The sequence below is a fragment of the Papaver somniferum genome, chromosome 2, assembly GCF_003573695.1.
Source record: "Papaver somniferum cultivar HN1 chromosome 2, ASM357369v1, whole genome shotgun sequence".
In the NCBI taxonomy this organism is placed as follows: domain Eukaryota; kingdom Viridiplantae; phylum Streptophyta; class Magnoliopsida; order Ranunculales; family Papaveraceae; genus Papaver; species Papaver somniferum.
The window spans coordinates 55,701,829-55,725,534 of record NC_039359.1 but is presented as its reverse complement, the minus strand read 5'-3'; the positions used below and the strand labels follow the sequence as shown (position 1 = coordinate 55,725,534).

At 37.3% G+C, this 23,706-nt stretch overlaps 1 long non-coding RNA gene and 1 pseudogene across 1 annotated transcript; both read left to right on the top strand.

The window, feature by feature from the left end:
- Positions 1 to 1,608: 1,608 nt before the first annotated feature.
- Positions 1,609 to 2,296, top strand: LOC113353322. Its single transcript, XR_003361207.1, has 3 exons — positions 1,609 to 1,639; positions 1,891 to 1,953; positions 2,236 to 2,296. It is a non-coding gene; the product is annotated as an uncharacterized LOC113353322 (long non-coding RNA).
- Positions 2,297 to 4,988: 2,692 nt separating this feature from the next.
- Positions 4,989 to 11,835, top strand: LOC113351078 (annotated as a pseudogene).
- Positions 11,836 to 23,706: the final 11,871 nt, after the last annotated feature.

Below are 23,706 nucleotides of genomic sequence, written 5' to 3'. Positions count from 1 at the left end.
GTGGCCCACAGAATATCAACTTTGCCAATCCCTCCTCCTATATATATGCAGCATCTAGAGATTCTAGACACCAGAATCTCTATGCTTTTCCACATAGTCTTCCCCTCCTTAAGGAGGCGCTTGTAAATCATAGAATTAAATGCAGCACATGATAATTTTGCCTTTTTCTTAGTTGTCATCTACAACATGCGCTAAGACGCTGGCATGCTTTCATCCCTTGCTATATGTTACAGATTTCTTATTGATGGTAGAGCACCATGTTAATAGCCATAATCTGTGAATGTTCTTAGGCACATGAATTGGGTGAGGAAGGCTTGGATATGATTCTGAATTGCAGGAAACATCGAAATGTAAGAACATGTTGGAAGGAAATAGGTGTGTATTACCCAGTCAATGATGTACACTTTGCATTGCCTATTCGGCAGAAAATTGTATAATTTACAGAGGGAGTTGAAACTTTCAGGGGCTGCCTTACCGTATAGGCCTCAGGGAGCAGTATATGAGAGAGCACATACTTAGTTTGAGAGGGGAGAGTCACGTAATTGGACTGAGGATGAGAAAGCAATTATCTTGAAGTACGTTTCATAATGTTTGCTGTTTGTTGCTTTTTCCACTTATTGTATGTTTATGTCAATCAATCCATGTTTCTATATTTAGCTTGTTTTAATTTATGAATTATAAGCTTCTATGTCTAGTTTTGTGATTTTCTTGTCGGTTTGAAACTTAGTATTTAAGGAATAATCATATAATGATCGCCTTTTTTCTCTTTCAACCAAAACAGGTAAGTGGACTCAGACGGAGTATCAGTCTTTGTTTCATTTAGTAAACAAGGATTTGCAAATGTCGTGTGTGTGAGGAAAAGAAATCGAAGCATGGCATGGTTAGTATGAGATGAGTTAGAAAGCTGAAGTAGTAATTGAATTGCCATTGATCTAATTTTCAAGTTTTGACAAAGGTACATGTTCTCTGTTCTTAAGTTTCTTAACTTTTTTGCACAGATACGTGACAATATCAGTTGGAAAGCGATTAGTGATCGTTTGGCTACTCGAACAGAAATGATGCCGTAATAAATGGTACTTTTTAACAATATTATTGTCTCGTCTTTGATTTCAATATTTCATACTGTAACTTCTGGAAGATGGTCATATCATTGTTTATGAGCTGGTCGCACTAGAAGTTGAGGATCACCATTCAGGATGGAAACAGTCTCAATCATGAAGAATTCACTATAAGAGCTCAATGAATTGAAATGTAAAACTTAGGAAATTAAGATAACATGAGCTGTTCACATTTTCTTCTATGCTATCTTAATGTCTCCTTTCATCAGTTTGGACATTTATCAAAACCGTTTTAGATTTTACGTAACAGATAGATCATGTAAACCTGGAATCACTTTCCACTTCCTAAAATTAAAAAAACTTGAACATTAAATGCGGAATTGTTTTATTACTGGGTGGGGCTGCAATGGATTACAACTGCTTGACCAGTAAACATTTAACTTCATAATACTCGAACTCTGATTTGTGAATCATCTCTTGTTTCTTAATGTTATTCTCCTTGTCAGGTATGACCAATTGTCATCATCTATGGTAAAGGAAGGTAAATGGGCCGACACAGACGATTATCGATTGCTGGATGAGTAAGGAACTTGTCTTTGACTTTCTAATGTGGTTGCAGTAAAATAGTAATATATGAATTCATGGTATCTGTTTCTTAAACTAAATATGTATCCTGTCATACAATGGGCAACACATTTTTTAAGTGGAAGAACTGAAAATCAGCTCCTACCTTTTTATGGGCAGTGATAATGTGGCTGGCAAAACTTAAGCTTAGCAACTGATTCGAAAGAATGTATCGCAGATAAGTCCAATCTTATTACTGGAATTGCAGACTTTTTAGGCTGGATGCTTGCTGCATTGAAGATGTTGACTGGGATAATCTTCTTGGGCATAGGTACGCAACGTAACTGAAGCTGATGCGTCGAGCACTTTATTGTGATACTTCGTTTCATATTCAATTTGTATGATTTCTTGAAACCATAACCATTTTTTATGCTGGACCTGTTGGTAAAGTGTTCCGACTTTTAAAAATGAACACAAATAACAAGAATATTCTGGTATTCTAATAAATAGCTTCATTTCACCCTTCAAATTGAAAGTCGATGCCTTGTTTGAAAAATCCACACCATTTATGAAGAAGTTATCTCTTCTGATCCTGTGTTTTTGTTGGTTGCAGGCCTGGAGATATTACTCTGAAACGCTGGAGGCAGATGGTAAATCACATTGGTATCCATGGACTGCAATCCTTTGCAGGACAAGTAGAAGTGCTCGCCAAACGCTATTGCCCTGAGCTACTTGAAGTCAGAGAAGTTCTTGAGAGCAGACCTGTGGTTGATTGATGTGTGGATCACTGGATGTGGCCTGTGGGAGTTGTGGGCTCAACAGCGAGGATGGCAGGAAGGTCAATCCCAGAACAAAATTGCTTGTACATATGTTTTTTTTGAACCACGATTTTAGGCATACCAAAAACTTTCAAGGCATACAAAATAGTTTTCCCATCCTAGGTGACCTTATAAGGAATGTCTATTGGGTAGTTCAATTACCTATATACCCTTGAACCCAAAATAAAAAAATAAACTATCCTAAACATCTTTTCTTCTTCCTCCAGCTAAACCATCTTCCTTTTCTCTCAGATTTTTTTTTTCAACACTGTAATTAATTATCGATTCGTGAAAATTCGATCATCGGTTAAATTAAACTATATAATGGATCGTACAAAGAAAAAGCAAACGTCAGATGTTCTAAATCCTCTTCCAATTCATGAATTAAAGAAGAAGAACCAATTGAAGATGAAGGTGTAAAAACTATAATTGAACTGGAAATTGAATCAGAAATTCAACCATTTGAAGCTCCAAATACTGAAATGAGGATAAGAACGTATTCCTTACGAACCCAATCTTTTATTTGTTGTTTTTCATGGATTGAATGGGTTAAATTTCTAAAAACTTAGGGTTTTTGACGATTACAGTAGCGGGTTCGGCTGATAATTGAGTTGAGTTTTGAGTCGAACTGTTCTTGAAATTTCACCCTGAAAGTGTCTATGAACAGTTCGGCTAAACCGTAAATGTCAATTTTTAGTCGAACCCCAAAATGTGTATTTAATACGTCCCAGAACAGTGTCAGGTTCGGCTAATACCTTGCAAACCTTCCCGGCCGAACTTGAGAAGTGAAATTTACCCCAGGTGGTTGTCGGGTTCGGATGACTCGATTAGATCACTTTCAAGCCGAACCTCTCTCTGTAAACACTTCGAAAATATTGATTTGCAGGCTCTAGGTTCGGCTAGCTCGTGTTGTTGAGTTATCAGCCGAACCTTCTCTTTGCACACTCAAGTTTTTCGATCTTGTTTTGGCCATAACTTTTTCGTCCGATGTCGGAATGACCTCATTCTTTTTGCGTTGTGTTTTTCTTTTCATTATCTTGAGGTTGAAGATAAGATATAATTGAATTTAATGAGTTTAATATGTAACCTGGTATTCTCCATCATTAGACTTTACTTTCTTAACACTTTTAGTAATTTCCACTTTTTTTGTTTGGTTCATCATATGGAAAGGCTGCACAATAGAAAACATATGTAATAAAAAGCCTAAACCCTAAACGTGTATGAATTTAAGTGTTTCATGGAAAATCAGTATCATGTTCGGCTGATGTGATTTTTTGAATATGAGCCGAACTTGGAAAAATATATAGTTCGGCTGATACGATATTTAGAGTGAGAACCGAACCTAACTCTCAGGAATAAGTTCGTCTTGTTATTAGACTTTAATATAAGCCGAACTAGGATCTTGCAAATAGGTTGGAAGTTGGAAAATGAAGGTTCGTCGTATAACGTTAACAAACTCAGCTAGCCGAACTGTTCATCAATTTAGTGGGTTCGGCTTATATTTTTAAGCCGAACATAGTCCTGGTTCGCCGAAACATGATGAAAAATACAAAATTTTGATGATTTCAAGCTACAAAAGTGAGATTAAACATAAAATAGAAGTGTACATGTGTGTTAGAAGCATTGGGTTCCTCATCTATGTATTCATCATATGGATTTGGGTCATAAAAATCATCATCTTGAGTTTGAGTTTGAGTTTGTGTAAAATGATTCTCACAATCTAAGAAATCAGCCATTTCTGGATCATTGTTGTAGTTGATATGTATTTTCCAAGTTTTTTTAGACGAAGAATGACCCTCCTCATCCTCCATTGAATCAAGAATAAAAATGTTTTCACTTTCTCATTCTCTCCTTCTCAATAAAAACTTTGATTATTTTTCTCCCCAAATTTTTTCATCTATAATTTTGAAAATTATCTTAATCACTAAACAAAAATTTTAATCACTAATCCAGATTACTAATACTAATACGTAAAGGGTAGATTTTCCATTAAAAAAAGATTTGGTTAAGGGGATTTCTGATTTTGTTATTTCACATCCTTTTTTGTCTTTATTCAGTATGCCTAATAAAATTTCACTATGATCAAAATCATAATTCTTTTTTTTTTTTGGTTCTCTTAGTTCCAATATCAGGAAAAAATAGTTTTGTACTTGAGGCACCCTACTCCCCGAACTTGCATGTATGTAATTTCATACTATATGGAAGAAGGGCATTTCCCTGGTTACCCAAAATCTATCACTGAATTGAATGGCCTGGAAGAATCTTGACCTAACCCTCGTAATACATGGTATGAGCAGTTTTTGTGTGGAAAGCTTCCACCACCATCACCATGCCCTTGCGGCACCACTTTGTACCTAAACGCCAACAACAAATTCTTTACCGATCCAAAAAATAAATAATAAAGTAATCAGTTTTTTATTCACTACACTCAGATGGATCTGGGGTTCGGGTTACCCAGGCCCAGTCTGGTAAAATGTTTGTACAGGTGTCAGTTTCTACAAGAGCAAAAAATTTAAGGGCTAGCCTCATAAAATCCGCTTATTCTTTTCACTTCTTCAGTTTTCGCAATTTTCTTTAACATAAACCCTAAATAAAACATTCTGAAATTGAAAGTTGTAGTTGAAGAAGAAGAAGATAGAAATCATATCAATCCTATCAGATAAATTTTTATCCCCAATTTCACCTGTTATCGTCTTCATTGAGGTTCGTAATATTCTTCTTCTTTTTTCAGTAAACCCTTAATTTATCTTTTTCTTATTTGATGTTTGCAGTGATAAATAGAATTTAGGGTAAACAATCTAAGTAATCTGAATATTTGATTAATATTTAGCTCTTGATTCAACCAGTGAACAGAAATTGTGGGTCTAAATTAAGTTTTTAAATTTGGGCGATTTCACTGAACTACTAAGACACGGAAAATGGCAGATTTTATAGTTTTTTTTTTTCCAAAATTAATGTTGAATTTCATTGAGAATTTTTCTTTGTTTTTTTTGCTGGCAGGTTTATCTATTTTGAGTAGATTATTAAATCTTGATTACTTTTGGAATGGAAGTGGTAGGGATGGATGAAGAGAATGTACTGCGAAAGAGCGAAAAGAAGAAGCACAAAAGAAACAAGGACATAGAGGCTTTAAGTGCCTCAGAAGTACCTACAGAGGAGAAGAAGAAGAAGCACAAGAGAAACAAGGAAATAGAGGCTTTGAGCTCTTCAGAAGTACCTACAGAGGAGAAGAATAAGAAGAAGAAGCACAGGAAAAGTGAGGAAAAAGAGTCTTTAAGTACCCCAGAAGTACCTACAGAGAAGAAAAAGAAGAAGAAGCACGAGAGAAACAAGGAGATAGAGGCTTTAAGTACCTCAGAAGTACCCACAGATGTGGGAGGTGAGAAGGGGTCTGAGGAGAAAGAAGGTGGGTCTGATAGTGGGAGAGAAGAATGTGGTAAACGCAAAAAGAAGAAACACAAGGAAAGGGTTAAGGAGTGCAATGATGTAGAATCTGCAACTGATGAAGCGGCTTCTGAAGGGAAGGATCACATTGATGTGAGCGGTGAGGAAAATAATGAGCATGTGAAGAAGGGGAAGGGTAAAAAAAATAAAAGAAAGAATGAAAATGGAGGTGATTATGGAGAAAGCTGCATTGAGAAGTCTGACGGTGAGGCTGAATCTGGTTCTCGTTCTTCTAAGAAGAGAAACAGAGAAGAGGAAGGGCTAGATGTAGATTTAGGAGAGGGGAAGAAGAAGAAGAAGAAAAAGAAAGGGACCAAATCGGATGCAAATATTGGAGATGTTGAAACACAAAACAATCTCGGAAGCACAAATGAGCATTTGAGGAACTCGGGTACCAAAAAATCATCCAAAAGAGTAAAATTTTCTAATCATGTAGAAGTCTTCCCTGCAGCTGATGACCAAGATGATCAGGAGGAAGACACAAGAACTGAGTTGGTTCAATGTAAGCGGTTTACGAGGGAAGAAGATCAAATAATCAAAGATGCTGTTCACAGGTATATGGAGGTATGTTTATGGTATAAATAGAATTAATATCTACTAAAATTTGTACTTTGCTAGGCAGTGTGTGGTCTTGCCATAATTTACTAGAGTAGAAACTCATTCAATGTTCTGTGTGCCTGTCATAATGCACGTCGAGACACATTGCCTTACCAGTACTCATTGTGACGAACACATACATCCCATATTCATGCACTTTCACAATCACATACGGTTATGAACATTAAACTACTTTAGAGGAATTGGTTTTTGTCGTAAGCATACCTTCATGCCTGAAATGCCATGTTTATTTTCTCTGACCGACTATTTTGATCACAATATTGTTTCAATTTGTTTTTCATTGAATACGCTTGGTTATCATGCTATCAGTGAATATTCTAGTATTTATTTTAAATGAGCATGCTGTTTTATAAGACAAATGACACATGTATTACATTGCTTGGTTAAATGGTTTATAGGAGTTTTCTTCTCTGATTTTCTTAGTTAATATTCCAGTTAGTAACAAATGGCGTGCTCTTAAGTATCATAAATTTGGCAAAGGATTCATGGACCTTAGGAAATATCTTAGGGTTTATGTATCACCTATTATAAATATCTTCTATTCTATAGATTTTCATTGTGGTATGTAGGATGCAACTTAGTTTAGTGGATTTGCTAGAAGTAATTTTTTCATTTGGTAACATGTTTTAGGGGTCCCTGGTAGAGAAACACACCAGGGAAGCATGACTGTGGCCCCCAGAATATAATGTTTGCCACCTCCAATATCCAGCATCTAGACACCAGATTCCCATGTTCATTACTTCTAATCCTAATTTTTTATTGATGGTAGAGCACCACATTAATAGTCATATTCCGTTGATGTTCTTAGATACATGAATTGGGTGAGGACGGCTTGGATATGATTCTGCACTCCGAGAAACATCCAAATATAAGAGGATGTTGGAAGGAAATAGGTGAGTGTACTCTTTCCATATATATGTAACAGCATACACAGATGGCATTCTTTTAATTATTCTCATATTGCATTCTTTGCTTCCATTGAATATATAATAGGTTCAAATGATGTGATGAGTGGATGATTCCATTTTCTGAGTTTTTTGTGACAAGAAAAGCATGTTTGTATTCAGTATGAATTAATGATGCACTTTCCGTTGTTCCGCAGCAATTATGTAATTTGAAAAGGTATTTGAAACTTTCAGGGGCTGCCTTACCGTATAGGCATGTGAACGCAGTATGTCAGAGAGCACATACTTTGTTTACGAGGGAGGACCAAGATGATGTGGAGGAAAACCAGGAATGGAGCTGGTTCGAGGTAAGAGGTTCACAAAGGAAGAAGATCAGATACTCAGAGATGCCGTTCATAAGTATATAAAGGTATATTTATGGTATAAATAGAATTAATATCTACTAAAATTTGTACTTTGCTAGGCAGTGTTTTGTCTTGTCATAATTTATTAGAGTAAAAATTCTTTCAGGGTTCTGTGTACCCTTGTTTTGCTCCCATGGTGATGCACGTCGAACACATATTTTCTTACTAGCACATGGGGTGACACATACAACAAAAGTGGAACATGTACCTCACATATTCATGCGTTTTCACCATTACATATGGTGATGAATACTCCCTTCATCCCAAATTAGTTGAGCCATTTGTAGTTTGCACAATTATTAAGGCATGGAAAGAAGGGGTATGTTTAAGTATTTTTTTACAAGTATGCCCTTATGGAAGACGATGGACTAGAGCAGAAGAAACTGTAGTTCCAAGATTTTTTTAATGAAAATTATTAAGAACATTTCTTACCTACTAGATACGATTCGCTCTTCTTAAATATTTGCTCGGCTAAGATTGAGCTGTGCTCGTATATATCCTACAAAGAGTGCCACATCATCAATAATATTAACCCGTACATATATAAAAAGTGACAACTGTGATGATTGTCTTTTTCATTTGTCAAACTCTTTTGTTTATCGGTCATTTTAATTTGTTTTTCATTGAATATACGCTTGGTATTTATGCTTTCAGTGGAAATTCTAGTATTTATTTTAAATGAACATGCTGTTCTGTAAGACAACTTAGACAAGTGACACATGTATACATTGCTTAGTTAAATGGTTCGTATGAGCTCTCTTCTCTATTTTTCTTATTTAATATCCAAGTTAACAACAAATGGCATGATCTAAGTATCATAAATTTCGCAATGGATACATGGACCTCAGGAAATAATAACTTAGACTTTATGTATCACTCATCGTTAATATCTCTTATTGTATTGTTTGAGATTTTCAATAAATCATGGTACGGAGAATGCAACTTGGTTTAGAGGATTTGCTAGAAGTTATGTTCTCATTGATAACACATCCTGGGGGCTCGTGGTAGAGAAATACACCAGGTTAGCATGACTGTGGCCCCCAGAATATCATGTTTGCCACCTCCAATACCCAGCATCTAGACACCAGATTCCCATGTTCATTACTTCTAATTCTAATTTCTTATTGATGGTAGAGCACCACACTAATAGCCATAATCCACTGATGTTCTTAGATACATGAATTGGGTGAGGACGGCGTGGATATGGTTCTGCACTCGGGGAAACATCGAAATGTAAGAGGATGTTGGAAGGAAATAGGTGAGTGTACTCTTTCCATATATATGTAACAGCATACACAGATGGCATTCTTTTAATTATTCTCATATTCAATTCTTTGCTTCCATTGAATATATAATAGGTTCAAATGGTCTGATGAGTCGATGATTCATCAGAAAAGCATGTTTAACGATGCACTTTCCATTGCCTGTTCCACAGAAATTATATAATTTGAAGAGGTATTTGAAACTTTCAGGCGCTTCCATACCGTATAGGCCTACCGAAGCAGTAGTCAGAGAGCACATACTTTGTTTACGAGGGATGAATCACGGAAGTGGACTGAGGATGAAAAAGCGTTTGTCTTAAAGTATGTTTCGTAATGTTGGCGTTTGTTGCTTTCTACACGTGCAGTATGCTTGAGTGAATATAAGTTTTGTTCTCTACTTCGGATTTTTTTGGTACATTCTAAGCATATGCCACAATCTTAAACTTTAGGTATTATGAAAAGCATGGACCAGACTGGAAAACGATGGCCGAAGTCCTTGGAAAGAATCGATATCATGTTAAGGATATGGCGTCGGATATATCGTACGGGTCTTAGAAAGGGTAAACTGCTTTCTCTTTTTCCATATTTTCTTTTCTGTTGTCGGCTTGCTTATCTTGAATTCTAATTAGAAAAATATAATTAGATTGTATTATGTCTACCTTGATAACCATAAAGCGAGAACGTTTGTGTCATCGAACTTTGAGTTATGAAACATATATCAGTGTATATTTCTGTTCACAGCTCAGTTTCAAGTAAAAAATTTGTATGAGTTGCCTCTTCTTTCCTGAGGTCTATTTACTGTGAACACGAGCAGTATGCAGTCACTCCATTTTTAAGGGATGAAGGTTGAGTTTGTTAGTTTCAAGTGGATTAGCTTTTGTTTCTGATTGATTTTTTAACATGCAGTTGTTTAGTTGGAAATTGAAACTTCAGCCATTAAGAAATAACTTAGATAATGATTGCGTTTTTTTTCCATCGAAACAGGTAAGTGGACTCAAGAGGAGTATCAGTCCTTGTTTAATTTAGTAAACATGGATTTGCGAATGCATGTGTGCGAGGAAAAGAAATTAAAGCATGGCATGGTTAGTATGAGATGAGTTGGAAAGCTTAAGTAGTAATTGAGTGGCAATTCATCTAATTTTCAAGTTTTAGCGAAGGTACATATTATCTATTTTTAAGTTTCTCAAGTCTTTGCGCAGATACGTGACAATATCGGTTGGCAAGCAATTAGTAAGAGTTTAGCTACCCGGACAGATATGGATTGCTGTACCAAATGGTACGTTTTAACAATGTTATTAATTCAACTTTGAATTCGTTGTTTTATACCGTAACTTCTCGAAGATGGTCATCGTTTTTGTGAACTGCTTTCATTACCGATGTTTTGATTCAAAGTTGAAGATGACCATTCAGTATTGAAGCATAGTCTAAGAGAAAGGAATCTAAGATAACTTAGATGCAGGATTCATATCATCCACATCCCCACCAGGCAGCATCTCAGTATTAGAGATCAAGTCACTCTTGGGAGCCTTTGTACACAAGCTATTCATATTTTATATGCTATCTTACTCTCTCCTTTCATCAGTTTGGACATTTATCAGAATCTTTAACATAGCATGAGCTTCAGATTTTTCAGTGAGTTTGGCCAAAGTATATAGATCGTGTAAATGTGAATCACTTTCCACTTCCTGAAATTAATAAAACTAGAAGTTTAAACGCTGAAGTATTTTATTTCCTGGTGGGTCTGCAATGTATTCGAACTCCTTGACCAGTAAGCTTTGCTTTTAAGGATGGTTAATGCAGATTTATGTGTAGTTTAACCCCATAGTACTCGGTAATTTGATTTGTGAATCGTCTCTCGTTTCTTGATGATTGAATCATTCTCCATTTCAGGTATAAACAATTATCATCATCCATGGTGAAAGAAGAAAAATGGGCCGACGTAGACGATTATTGGTTGCTGGATGAGTAAGGAACTTGTCTTTGGCTATCTAATTTTGTTGCAGTAAAATAGTAATGTCTGGTTTCATGGCATCTATTTTCTAATCTTATTGTGTAACCTGTCATATGATGAAAAACATCTTATCTTAAGAGGAAAAAAAGGAAATCTGTTCCTATCATTTCAAAATACTATTACCCCCGTTTCAAGCCTAATTTTTTGAAATGGAGGGAGTAGGAAACAAAAAAAAAATGCTGCATAAAAAAGTGTTGTTGAATCCATCATTTTTTTTTTGTAAACAAAAACTTAATTTAGCAACTGTCTCTTATGATTGAAGCTCATATAAGTGTAATCCAAATATCAAATTACTGGAATTGCAGACTTCTTAGGCTGGATGCTTGCTGTGTTGAAGATGTTGACTGGGATAATCTTCTGGAGCATAGGTAAGCGAGTCGACTGAAGCTGATGCCTCAAGCACTTTATTGGATACTTTGTTTTATGTTCAATTCGTATGATTTCTTGAAACCATTTTTTAATGTTGGTATAGCTTATAAATTGTTTTACTTTTGTAAAACATGAAAACAAATAAAAAAAAAAACTGTTATTCTAATAAATAGCTAAATTTCACCTTTCAAATTGAAAGTCAATACCTTGTTTGAAAAGTCCACATTACTCATGGGAAAACTTAACCATTTTTGAAGAACTTATCTCTTCTAATTCTGTTTGATGTGTTGGTTGCAGGCCTGGAGATATAACTCTTAAACGTTGGAGACAGATGGTAAATCACATTGGTATACATGGACTGCTTTCCTTCGCAGAACAGTAGAAGTGCTCGCCAAGAGCTATGTCCTGAGCTATTGAAGTAAGAGAAGCTCTTGACAGCAGACCTGTGGTTGATTGAGGTGTGGATGTAGGAGGTGCCGGCTCAACAGAGAAGATGGCAGAAAGTCCAGCCCAGAACAAAAGGACTACTCTCTACAGACTAAATTGGTGCTTAAAAACATTTATTTGATTCTCATAGTTCCATATGTCTGAAGTAGTTTTTATGTACTTGGTGAGGCAATTAAATGTTACATAGTTGAAACCACTGTGGTCTGACACTGAAAAACTGTCAATAGACAAAATTCATCAACACCTGTATTTCAGGTTACTTGTGAATTAACCTTTTATGAACTGTGCGTCAGTCTGTACAAACTCTTGCTTCCTGTAACTCTAGGTTCATCCTTCAACATGCCAATACCTTTAATCTGTTCATAAGAGAATCTCTCCCTCAACCACCGCTCAGCTCTCTTCATAGTCGAGGATTTGCGAAGTTCATATCTACTCAAGACAACTATGACAGGAGCGAATTTGTTCAAAAATGTGGCGGCTTCTGCGATCTGTTATGATGGTAATGATAGTGGTACTAGTAGTGTCTGTTAATGAAGCTCATCATCTCTCTTATGGACACTACAAGACTTCATGTCCAAATGTTGAAGCCTTAGTCAAGGATACACTTGCACCCATTTTGGCGACTGATGCTACTGCTCCTGCATCGTTCTTGAGGCTCATGTTTCATGACTGTCAAATTCAGGTACCTCTTTCAACTTTTGAAGTTTTACAACTTGAGCTTGGAAAAAAGAAGACATAGATTGTCAGGTAAAACTAGAAATTCAAAAGAATCTGAATTTGGTTATAAATTTCACCATAAATTTCACAATATAATGAGGAATTAGAACATATTAACAAGCCTATGTTGTTCGCTCAACTAAAACATTTGGACAAAAAGTAGAGGCGTCGTCTTTAGAACTCGAACTGGTTGTTTCCTGCTGCTCGCCACTGGAGGAGTTGCCATAATCCAGAGATTTTCTAAAGTTCTTTAAATAACTGGTTATTGAGAGACGACTTGTAACCTCCTTTAGTTTTTCCTGCAACTGAGTTAATATACCATGCAATACAGATTTTGCATCCTTCCGCAATGCATCCACCACATCCTGCCAAGATTCATTGTACAGGCATTTTATGCACCCAAGCTGTAGCACTTTGAAGTGATGCTCGAGACGTATACTTTCTGGGTTGATTGCGTTATCCACAATCTTCTGTAACAATTCCTCGGTACCTTTGACCAACTCAAATTGCCTATCTCGTTCGCATCTGTCATCTTCGCTTCTAAACAGGTTCTTTTCATAAGCATTTTTCTTGAAATGGTATGTATCACCACCTGTGCTAGTACTCTCTGTAGACACCCAAGAATCATTCAGTACTGCAACTCCAAGTTCCGTCCTTCCGCTAGCTGAAATTCTTTCAGTCGAAGGCTGATAACTTGGGTTATCTTTTTCGCAGTTCATGAGACGGTCAATCATGGTTTCCTCAAATTTCTTTCTTTTTGAAGATGGAGACTCAGAACTTGAAGCTGGAGACTCAGAACCTATCTCCCTTTCATCCTTTTGGGGTTCTTGCTGCACTTTATCATCATTCGCTGTTCTCGGAAACGCGACACATCCATATTGCCGCAAACCACCAACCATATCTTTCAATTCACCTTCTGAAATTCTCTTTTTGCTATAAAGATAAAGACACTTCAAGTATTTCCTGCAGTCATCAGGGTTTGTAAACTTCTCCTTCCTCATGACTTTCTCAAAGAATTTGTAGTTTCGATGATAATCACCTCCATATAAAGACATCTTCTTATTGGAGTCTTCTGCTTCAACCCTTTTTGTTGATTTCGATAATACGCGATCATCTTTCTTCAATTGCATATTCTTCAGGCAAGAATATCACGTTAAATCCATGAATAAGGTTTGAATGATCTCTAAAGCTTTCCTTGATCCTTGTAGTTACGAACTCCACATTGGTGGTGTCGTAAGTTGGCAAGGAGTTGTATTCTTTCATCACTTGAAGGAATTCATTGTATTTTGGTGTTTTTTGAACAGCTTTTATGTAAGCAAAATAATCTTCTTCTCTAGGTGTCTTCATCTTCATCGGCGCTTAATCAAAACTGAACAAAACCTTGATAACTGATCACAGACAGAACCCTTACTGGAAAAGACAGAAATAAAGATCGCACGAAGAAAATATATTACTTGAAAATCAATGAGTATATAATGAAAAAGTTAGGGTTTTTAGTAGTTGGAGTCAGGGAATTTTGTAAGTTTTCCTTTGCCGCAATCTCTAGGGTTTTTTCTTGATCAAATTTGTGATGAACACGAGTGGAATGAAACAGGATATTTATTTTGCTTGGGGCGCCATGAAATATGTTCCATGCAATGTACGTAGTCGAATTCCGTGTTTCGGTCAGTCTCTGTGGGGACCGAGACACTGGAACAACTTTATGTCGGGGAGATTTTTGATGAAATCTTGGAGTAATTATGGAAATTGAGTTTTCAGGTTTTATACTTATGGTATGCATGTATGTCAAACATTTTTTACACATAATTGTGTGTATATATATAATGAAATACCATAAATTTCTAAAATGAGAAGCAAGTCTTCCTTCAAGTTAGTAGAAAATCCAATTACGGTGGAGTCAACTGAAATTTAACCAAGAATTTTAGCAATTTCCGGCGAAATTCAACTACCTATTTCTGGCGGAATCTTGACCATCTCGGCCAAGATTAGGGCTGCACAACGGGTAGGGTGAGTAGGATATGGCCTATACCCGCCACCCTACCCGTTTACTGGCGGTTAAGGAAATTTTTACCCGCCACCCTACCCGCCAAATAATGGATAGGGTAGGATACGGTTAAAATACTGGCGGGTAGGGTAGGGTTGGCGGGTATGAGTAGGGTATGTGCACCCCTAGGTAGGGTGGGTAGGATATGACCTATACCCGCCACCCTACCCGTTTACTAGCGGTTAAGAAAATCTTTACCCGCCACCCTACCCGCCAAATAGTGGATAGGGTAGGATACGGTTAGAAAACTGGCGGGTAGGGTAGGGTTGGCGGGTATGGGTAGGGTATGTGCACCCCTAGCCAAGATTGACTACACTGGTTCTAAGACACCCGGTCAATAGGTTAGGTTTTCATATCCTGTTTGGAAGTTTGGATACTCCGTTAGAAGTTACTTTTCGGGCTTATTAAAGTTGAAATGTCCACTGTTTGTTTAGCAATGCAACTTTAGAATGAGCTATAAAAGTAAAAACGTTGACTTGTCGTCAATAGGTTTTTTCATTTCAGAAGCCCAATTTTATTTCAGAAGTTAAAAGTAGAAAAAAATCATAAAAAATAGACTTTTATATTTTTAGTGATTTTAAATTATTATTTAATTGTAATTTCAAATTAATTTCTGATTTTTCGACTTGCTTAAGTCGGAAATTAATTTCTCAAGATGTGTGCGTATATCTTCGTGGAATTTATTAGGACTCACTTGGCAAATACTCCCTCCGTACCACATATATAGGCGGAGGGACCAATTCTCTTAGATTAAGAAACTTTTTTGATTTTATACATTTCTATGTTTTTTCTTGTTTTACCCTTAATTATATTCCCAATGTTAGATACATATACTCAATTGCGATGATTCCCAAGCAAATAAATAGTGGTAATATAAGTAAAATGTCGTTTTGAAATTTGGACTCCGCCTATATAGTGGTACAAGGAAAAATGAAAATTCCGTCTATATAATAGGTACGAAGGGAGTACTCTAGATGTTTTCCATATTCTTTTCATGTATTACGTAGGTTCTTTTTGAAACCTATTTTGAGAAAGACCAAAATGTTTTGAGGCATACTCAAGGTTCGGCTAACAATCTATTTTTTTTTTTGCCTAGGTTCGGCTGATAACTTTTCAGCCGAACTTAGACAAATGTATGCCTCAAAACATTTTGATATGCTTCAAAACATATTTCTTCTTTTTTCCCGTTCGATTTTCGCTCTAGTGGTTTTCGATATTCTTTTCGTGTCCTAGTTTATTTTTCCCTAAGTGATTTTTGTTCATGCATTGTTGGTGTTTTTCTTTCAATCTCATGTATCCATAATTTGTTTTATTTTATTTCGAAATAAGAAAACATAAACAACTTAAGACCTCAAAGAAAATCATTACTTATCCATCTTATCACTAGGCCCATATTTAAACCAATGCTTGATGCATGTTCTATTTAAAATCAATAGCACTAAAGGTAGACCAAATCTTTGTGGATTTGTAATGCAATTTTAGGTTTGAACTTTAGATCCTTACTTTGTTAAGGATACATCTATTCTCACTCATTCAAAATCGTAACTACAGCTGTATCCTTCCAATATATAGCTGCCAAATTATGTCGACATTCTAATGTATGTCAATCATGTATTTTTGGTATACAAAACTTGTAATATCTTCTGTAATAATAGCCGTATATGGGTCTATATATTGAATGAGAATCCACAATATCAACTGTGGAACATTTCACCAAACTATCGTGTTCTGTCTTGGCATCGAGTCAAAAGATCCAAAACTCACGCTTCTCTTCTTTCACTATGGATGATACTTCAACACTTCATCAAATACACATAAATCATCTGATCAGTGTCAAACTCAATGACAACAACTATCTCCTATGGGTGACACAGTTTAAACCTCTTCTCAAAGGTTACAAACTACAAGGTTTTGTTTATGGTGCAATGGCAAAACCCGCAAAAACCATACCTGCTACTGAAGAAGGTGCGCAACCAACTCCTAATCCTGCTAATGCAAAGAATGAGGAACAAGATCAAATACTCTTAGGATGGATCCTTTTCTCTTTATCTGAAGGTGTACTAGGTCGAGTTTCAGGTCTCTCAACATCACAAGAAGTATAGGAAGCTCTTCAAAGGAGATATGCACCAAAAACCAAAGCTCATCAAATGAACCTGAAAAGACAACTACACAGTCTTCGCAAAGGTAATAGCTCAATGCAAAATTATTTCTCGAAAACTAAGCAACTTTTTGATGCAATTGCAGCATCTGGAAAACCCCTCTCTGAAGAGGATATGCAGGAATCAATTCTAGCTGGACTAGATCAGGCTTATGAATCTATTGTCACATCCTTAAGCATTGTCGACAAGATCTACATGGATTCTTTTCAAGCTCATCTGCTTTCATTTGATCTCTGTCTTGAACAACAGTTAGCCGTTTTGCAACAACCTCTAGCCAATGTTGCTGCCTCATCAAACTCCAGACTATTTGAGAAACAAGACCAAAGGAGATACTCAAAAAATCTTCCACAAAATCAATCCAACTGTCAGCCTAGAAACATGTATCAAGGTGAAGGTCCTTGTGAGATCTGCAAACGCAAGAATCATGATGCTCGAATCTGTTGGTTTCGTAACAAAGTGGACAACAATAAACAACCAGCTGCATACTTGGCTCTCCCTGGTGGTCCTTCTAATAACAACTGGGTGAATGATACAGGTGCAACTCATCACCTAACTGTAAATCTCAACAATCTCAACGTTCGGCATGAGTATGATGGCACTGAACAAGTGCGTGTAGGAAATGGTGAGGCTCTCCATATCGAAAATATTGGTAATGCCTCATTTACTCATAATAGCAGATCTTTTCATTTAAACAATGTCCTCCATGTTCCTCAAATAAAGACCAACTTACTTTCAGTCTCTAAATTCTGCAAAGATAATAAAGTTTTCTTTGAATTCTATGCAACTTCTTTTGTTGTGAAGGAAATCCAGTCGGGGACAACCCTGTTGCAAGGCAGATTTAAGAATAGGCTCTATGTCTTTGATGTTGTTCGAGAGATTCGACATACAATACCAGTTGCTCTACTAGCCAATACAATCCCTCTACGGTATCAAAGATTGGGTTACCCAATGCTTCGCACTGTTTTTAAGATGATTAAAAATATCTCCCTTCCTGTTTCAAATAAGAATTTTGATTATTGTCACTCTTTTCATATGAGCAAGAGTCATAAACTTCCATTTCCTACTAGTAGTATAATTATTGATGAACCATTGAGTTTAATTGTTGCTGATTTATGGGTTTCACCGCATGTTTCAAAAGATGGTCTAGATATTATCTGCTTCTTATAGATGTTTACACACGCTATACTTGGATTTATCCACTAGCTAGAAAATCAGATGCCTTTTCCTATATTTATTCAATTCAAAAAGCTGATAGAAAATCAAACAAATCATAAACTCAAGGTCTTTCAATCAGACAATGGTGGAGAGTTTAGGAAGTTCACTTCTTTCCTTAATATTTCTGGTGTTATACATATATTTTCATGTCCTCACACATCTGCACAAAATGGCATTGCTCAAAGACGTATTAGACATATCACTGAGTTAGAATTATCTCTCTTCTTTAATGCCTCCATGCCAAAATCCTACTGGGTAGAAGCTTTCTCAACTGCATGTTATCTTATTAACATACTACCTGCATCTTAACATGAGGCCAAATCTCCACTCCAACTCTTATACAACAAAAAACCTGACTGCTCCTTTCTAAATGTCTTTGGATGTCTGTGTTACCCATGCCTTCTCCCATATGTCTCTAATAAGCTTGAACCTAGATCACTACCGTGTGTATTCATTGGTTACAGTGGCGCGCCCATTTGCTTCCAAGCAACAAGTATTTATCACTAAACCCATTTCCAAGCCATCCATATCCACAAAAATATTTGCATCATCCACTTTTTCTAATTCATCTCATGAGAACATTGTTTTCAACTATCCTCTCCTATGCTACATACTCCACCAATGTCACCTAGTATGGATAATTTGCAGTCACCACCTATGTCTCCAAATTTGGATAATGTGCAGTCAACTTTAAATACAGCAGCACCAGAATCTACCGCAGTAATCACTTCTGCATAAACAACTACTTCGGCAACAACACAACCATTTATGTTACAGCCGGCTCCATTAGCTCCACCAGCTCCACCGGCTCCATCTGGACCACCTACACAACATCATATGATCACTATAGCTAGAGATGGTATCAAGAGACCGGTCAACAAGCTTTGTCTTATAGCAAAAAAATATCCACTTGTAGAGACAACATTCACCACTCCATCGTCTTATACAGAAGCATCGAAAAATCCAATATGGATACCTCCTATGGATGATGAGATTAATGCTAACATTCTTAATGTTACGTGGAGCTATGTACCACATGAACCATGGATTAATTTGATTGGCTCGAAATGGGTTTTCAAGATTAAACAGAAATCAGATGGTACAATTGACAGACCAAAAGCTCGACTAGTGGCTAAAGGATACGATCAAAGAGAAGGTTTTGATTATGACGAAACCTTCAGTCTTATGATTAAACCAAGCACTATCAGACTTGTATTGTCAATTGCAGTGGCAAACGGTTTGTCCTTGCGACAATTAGATGTTCAGAATGCTTTCTTGCATGGTGTTCTGACAGAAGATGTTTATATGAAACAACCAGTTGGTTATATTCATCCAGACTATCCAACTCATGTTTTCAAGTTGAACAAGTCAATCTACGGCCTGAAGCAAGCTCCATGCACTTGGTGTTCAAGGATTAACACGTATATAGTTGAGCCGGGTTTCAAAGGGTCTGTTGCATACAATTCACTCTTTATCGAAAAGAATTCATATGGAGTAACTTATGTCTTAATCTATGTCGATGACATTATCATCACAATTCTTCTCTTATTACAAACCTAATATCTGCTCTGAATTATGCTTTTGCAATCAAAGATTTAGGCGACCTCAGCTACTCCTTTGGAATAGAAGTTATTAAGCAAAAAGAATCAGTTTTGTTGAGCCAACAAAAATACATCACTGTTCTGCTTAAACAGACAAAGATGGATGCTGCAAAACCAGTTGCTACTCCCTTGGTTATGAACCCTAAAATCAGCAGATTGGGACACAAAGATTTGAGGATCCAACTCTTTATCGAAGTGTCTGAGGAGCATTGCAGTATCTACATCTCACTCGTCCTGATATTGCTGTCGCAGTAAACAAAGTGTGCCAGTTCATGCAAGACCCTTACATCGAGCATTGAGAGATAATCAAACGCATACTCAGGTATCTCAAGCACACAGTTCAACATGGTTTTGTTTTACGAAAATCTTCAGATATCAGTCTTCATGCCTACTCTGACTCTGATTGGGGTGGGAGTCTCGATGATCGTAGATCCACTAGTGGATACTGCATCTATTTTGGCAATAATCTTGTATCTTGGAGCGCAAGGAAACAGAAAATTGTTTACAAGTCGAGTACTGAAACAGAATATAGAGGCATAGCCATAGCAACTTCTGAACTAATATGGATTCAATCATTGCTAAAAGAACTTGGTGCTGAAGTAAGAGATCCGTCAATCTGGGGTGACAATTTATGGGCTACATATCTCACATCCAATCCAGTTTTTCATGCTCGTATGAAGCATATAGAAATTGATTATCACTTTGTGCGTGAAAGAGTAGAAAACAAGCAACTTCTGGTACGGTTCATCTCGACTAAAGATCAAGTAGCTGACATCTTCACTAAGGGTTTGTCAGTACCAAGGTTTCTTTATCTCAGGAACAAGTTGAACATTCAACAACTCATGTTCAACTTGAGGGAGGATGTTATGGATATAACTATTCTCACTCATTCAAAGCCGTAACTACAGCTGTATCCTTCCAATCTATAGCTTCCAAATTATGTCGACATTCTAATGTCTGTCAATCATGTATTTTTGGTATACAAAACTTGTAATATCTTCTATAATAATAGTCGTATATGGATCTATATATTTAATGAGAATCCACAATATCAACTGTGGAACATTTCACCAAACTATCGTGTTCAATCTTACCTTTCCGACGATGGAATCACCACCCAACCACCAACGGATTCTTTTTTGGCATTTTGATCGTTTAGTTTAAAAAAAATTAGGTATATGTCTCTCTGTAATCTACCCAATTTCACTACAACTACTAGTATTATGTGAATTCTCCATTCTTCTACCAGAAAAACATCCCCATCCAGAACGTTACGTTACATCAGGAAAATTTGTTCCTTAATTAAAAGAATTTTGTATAGATATCCACTCTCTAAAAAGTGTTCATGCTTAATGTTTTCATATTATCAAAATGTTGATTACCAAGATAAAGTAATCAAGTTATTTGAGTGTCTCTTCACATTAGGCTAGTATAACTATTAGCAAGTATAACACAAATTGGTGATAAAAATGCTGGAACAGTTTTGTATGTACACCTTTCATCATCCACCACGTGTACAGAAAGAGACACGTGGAAGGCATGCAAAACAAGGTATCAAAACATGATATCAACATCCCATCAGAAGATGCCACCGGTCAGCAGATCTGACGGTCAGGGACAGAGGATCACAGAGGTATGATGGCTCAGGGAGCACCAGATAACCCTTGGGTGTTATCACACCCAATCCCGAGGAAGATCCCAGATCAACGGCCGAGAGGAAGTTTGGCTGACACAGATGTGACCAGACAAAGAGACACTTGTCTGACACGAGCAGACATCCATCTACCCGCATTAAATACCAAAGAGATATACACGTGTCAATCATCTCGTGGAAGAGGCGAGGATAATCCTTCGTATTCAATCAGGCCGCAGCATATGCCGAAGACCTCTGCGTAATAGGCACAAAGCACAAGAAGATAAGATTACAACGGCGCCTCAGAAATGGGAACCACGTTCCAACCCTATAAATACCCCTCTCCACTAAGAGAGAAGGGGTCGACCAATTTAGAGCAATTATAGGAGAATATAGGAGAGAGAGAGAAAGAGGAAGAGTAAGTAGTCCCCTACTTCCACAGACCTATGTATACTCTAAAGTCATTCGACTATCTTTGTATCCATTCAATACATAGTGAAACACCATCCTCGTGGATGTAGGCCTTAGTGCCGAACCACGTAAATCTGTCTTATTTACATTTCAGCACCTTACATTCAGCGTTAAACTTCATATGCTTTACATTTATACTTGATTCTTGGTTTATTCCTTTATAAGAACATTTATGATAATATTCGACTAGACAATGACAAGCCCGAAGGCTTCGAGTCGATGAATCGATATAATCATCCCCTTTACGCATACGACGTACAATTAGAATTAGGATGTATGCGAATATTTTGTGAACACGTGGATGGCTTTGTGATTTATGTGTTCACAATCTGGCGCTAGAAACAGGGACTTTGTCCCGGTAAAAGATTTATCTTGTCCTGTGATTTCACCTTAAACGCGCATTATGGTGGTTCCCTATTCTGGGGTTCAGCGTGCTTTCAAAACCTTTTTTATTCTGAGTTCAGCGTGCTTTCAAAACCTTTTTTATTCTGGGTTCATGGTCTTCATTTTCACAAACACCGTTTCAAAGCAGACAAATCCACGATTATCTATCACAGATTTGCACGTGAGGCGTTTTTTTTTAAAACTAAGACTTAATAATCCAGATTCATGAGTTCTCGCGACGGATCTACCTTTTCAAGAGTTTTCATTTTCAAAAGTAGTCTGAAAACAAGGTCCATGATTGTTTATTAGAGGATTTGTATTGCAAAAACTAGATCGATGGAGTCTTTACACTTCTCTTTTATTAAGGCCCTTGGGAAGCTCATTTCTTCTATTCCAATAATCTTGCTGATACGAATGACACTAACCCGATCCTCGTGGATATCTTTGGTTCTTTTTATTTATTCCCCTATAGAAAAAGATTAAAAATGGAAAATATAGAGGCAGGAAAAACCAAAGCCTCATCAAATGAGACACCGAGGATTACCCCGGTCATGACCCAACCCAAGAGAAAGGAGATAAAGCTAAAACATCTACTCAGAGGCAGGATGCTGCGGAAATCACCTCACCTATGAACACTAACTCCATTGCAGCCGCGGATCTCAAAGCAGCAGCACAAAGAACAACACAACTGTTGCGGCCCTCCAGGCTACAGAAGCTAACAAGAATTTGGTTTCAAACCAAATCCATCAACAAAAAGAAGGGGTGGCAGAATCTATGACGCATCATCCCGCACATCCACCAGTCTTCGGAATGCCATCAACCAACGGTGAGAATCAAACCATACCAGTTGTTTAGTACCGCGGGTGGAAGCTCAACCGAGGGGACCAAACTTGGAGATACCAACAATTGAAGCTGATCCTCGGCCACCCTTAATACACAAAGTAGACGAAGGGGGAACTATGGCCGTAGGGGTACAAGACGGAACTCCAATCAGGGATCAAACCAGTCCCACCGACTGATGATAGAGCTCGAAGAATTGAAAAGAGCCAGCAGGTCTACGCAGATGCCGTAGCTCTTCTGGACAGGGAGAACCAATACTTGAAAGATAGGATTGCCCAAAGCACGAAAGACTAGTCAACAACTGGACGAAGCAAATCTAAAGCACCAGAGCCTAATCGAGATCGAAGAATCATCTAGCAAACGCGCCAGGGGAGCAGTGCATCGATCCGGAATATGTCGTCGAAGACCTAGACTATTATGACAGTGAAGTTCGAAGAAAGAAACGCTCAACTGAGCATGAGAACGTGGGATATTACCGCGCAATGGAGGAGCTGCGTGATGAGATGATGGCTGCGATCAGGCAGTTAAAAGCCAGACAAGGCGGAGGAAGGCTTGAAGAGGTGATGAAAGAAGCTAACTCCACGCCCCTAACTCATCGCCTGGAAAACCCCCATTCCGTTAAAGTGCCCTGTCCCAACTTTTGAATGCTATGACGGATCCAGTGATCCCGCGGCACATATCCGGTATTATAATCGTATCTTAGACCGATGAAGTCAAAACGACGCCGTCCTCTATAGATATT